The sequence below is a fragment of the Nomascus leucogenys genome, chromosome 1a (genome assembly GCF_006542625.1).
Source record: "Nomascus leucogenys isolate Asia chromosome 1a, Asia_NLE_v1, whole genome shotgun sequence".
NCBI classification, from domain to species: Eukaryota; Metazoa; Chordata; class Mammalia; order Primates; family Hylobatidae; genus Nomascus; species Nomascus leucogenys.
In genome coordinates, this window is record NC_044381.1 from 49,666,617 (window position 1) to 49,669,706 (window position 3,090).

Below are 3,090 nucleotides of genomic sequence, written 5' to 3' on the forward strand. Positions count from 1 at the left end.
ACTTCAGTCCAGGCATAGTGGCTCACACCTATAAGCCTGGCACTTTGGGAGACCAAGGCAGGAGGATCACTTGAGCCCAGGAATTAAAGACCAGCCTGGACAACATACTGAGATCTTGTATCTACAAAAATATAAACAAAATTAGGCAGGCATGGTGGCATGTGCCTGTGGTCTCAACTACTCAGGAGGTTGAGATGGGAGGATCACTTGAGCCTGGGAGGTCAAGGCTGCAGTGAACCAAGGTCACACCACTGCATTCAGCCTGGGTAACAGAGCAAGACCCTGTCTCAACAAAAAAACAGACGGAAGGCAAAAAGAAAAACGATATGGAAACTTCGCCAAAGAAAATATGCAGATGGCAAATAAACACAGGAAAACATGTTCAATATTATTAGACATTAGGGAAATGCAAAATTAAAATCAAAGGTGATATCACTACACATGTAAAATAAAAAATAACTGACAATACCAAGTACTAGAATTCTCATTGCTAGTGAGAATGCAAAATGGCACAGCCACTGTGGAAAAGAGTTTGGCAGGTTTCTACAAAGGAAAATAGTTGGGCCAGGTGCAGTGGCTCATGCCTGTAATCCCAGCACTTTGAGAGGCTGAGGAGGACAGACTGCTTGAGCCTGAGAGTTCGATACCTGCCTGAGCAACACAGCAAAACTCTGTCTCTGTGAAAAACGCAAAAATTAGCCAGACATTGTGGTGCATGCCTGTAGTCCCAGCTACTCAGAAGCCTGAGGGAGGAGGATCACCTGAGCCTAGGAGGACAAGGCTGCAGTGAGATGTGACCATGCCTCTGCTCTCCAGCCTGGGCAATAGAGCAAGACCCTGTTTCCAAACAAAACAAAAGGAAAACAGTTTAGCATTTTCTTAGAAATCAAAACATACACTTACCATACAACCCAGCAATGCAACTGCAAGGTATTTACTCAAGAGAGTAAATAATTTTGACATCCATTAAAATCCTGTATGTGGCCAGGTGTGGTAGCACACACCTGTAATCTCAGCACTTGGGGAAACTGAGGTGGGATGGTCACTTGAGGCCTGGAGTTCAAAACCAGCCTGGGCAATATCTCTATGTATCTGTCACAAAAAATTTAAAAACTGAGTGTGGTGGCACATGCCTGTAGTCCTAGCTACCCAGGAGGCAGAGGTAGGAGGATCACTTGAGCCCAGGAGGTTGAGGCTGCAGTGAGCCATGTTTGCACTACTGCACTCCAGCCTGAGTGACAGACTGAGACTCTGTCTCAAAAAAAAAAACCCACCCACATGTCCTTCATTTGGTCAACGGATAAACAAACTGTGATAATATCCATACAATGGATACTATTTAATAATAAAAATAAATTATGGCCACAATGAATAATATGCATGAATGTCAAATTCAGCATGGTAAGTAAAGGAATAATTCCATTTATATGACATTCTGGAAAAATGCAACACTATACAAACGGAAAACAGTTCAGTGGTTGCCAAAGGCTGGAAATGTGGAAAGAGGTTGACTACAAGGGGCAAAAGAAAATTTTGGGGGTGATGGAATTGTTCTATAACATGACGATAGTGGTAGCGGTTGGTGGTTACATGACCATTATCTGTTTATCAAAACTCAGAACTATACACCAAAAAATATGAATTTTACTGAAGGTAAATTATACTTCAATTAAAAAACTGAAGGTAAACACCAAAAGAATAGAAATGTAACAACTAACTTTCAAACTAGCCGAGGAAAATACAGAATAAAGAAAACAATCTAAAAGAAGGCACAAAAGGAGCAGAAAAGTGATAAAAATAGAAACAATAAGAAGGCAGGCCGGACACGGTGGCTCACGCCTGTAATCCTAGCACTTTGGGAGGCCGAGGCGGGTGGATCATCTGAGGTCAGGAGTGTGAGTCAACATGGTGAAACCCCATCTCTACTAAAAATACAAAAATTAGCTGGGCGTGGTGGCACATGCTTGTAATTCCAGCTACTCAGGAGGCTGAGGCGGAAAATCGCTTGAATCCAGGAGGCAGAGGTTGCAGTGAGCCAAGAGTGTCCCACTGCACTCTAGCCTGGGTGACAGAGTGAGACTCCATCAGAAAGGGAAGGGAAAGGGAAGGGAGGGGAGGGGAGGGAAGGAAGCCAGCCATGGCTCTTAGTTGCACCAATTCAATAAGGTGCCTATTTCCTCCAGTAAAATTTAAATAACACAGTGCTGGCAAATGGACCTAGTATAATTTTCAAAGGTGTTGTAAAAATGTGATGAGAGACATTAGATTAAGTAAACTGAAATGAGGATAAAGTGTACTTTCAGTTGACTTTGAAACTTCAAAAGAAATGAATCAGTAAGAAAAGAAGAAAGACTGATTGGTTATGAACTGAAAAGGTCAAGGCTGGACAGAAAATAAACAAGGATGAATTTCAGAGATATTAATCCTATATTTCCCAGCAGGTACAGATGTATAAACAGAGAAATGAAGACTGCTGAAAATAAATTAAAAGCTATTTTGTAAGACTTAAAATTTTTTTAAAGATATCAATAAAAAATGTACTTCTACATCTACAATGTTATCTAAACCTCAAAACAGTAATTTTTTGATAGAAAGAGTATTCTCATCTATTTTTGACAATGATGAAACTGAGGCATGAAGATTAAGGCATAAATATCATACCCAACAGCAGACCCAGAACTAGAACATAAATTCTGCTAATCTCCATTCTTTTACCTTTTTCCATCAACTTAAGTGGAAAGAGGAAGTAAAATCAGTCCCTCAATTCATCTATAAAACCCACTTATGTATAAAATCCACATATAAACGGCCATTCTATAAGAGTGGTTTGCTGCTACTATAATGAACAGACTTCTCAGATCTCACATAAATAACAACCCCATCTAATGCATTCTAAATTGTTTCATTTACAAAATCAAATGAAATAAAAACTTAAAAATATCACCTACACCTACTATATTTATCTTTGTGATAGCTTCGACATACTGCTGCGGTTAAGTACTACTTTTCCTTTTGCTATAACTCTACTAACATAGCACATAAAATAATTTTTACATTTTTTGAATATTACAGACTGATATTCTAAGGCTT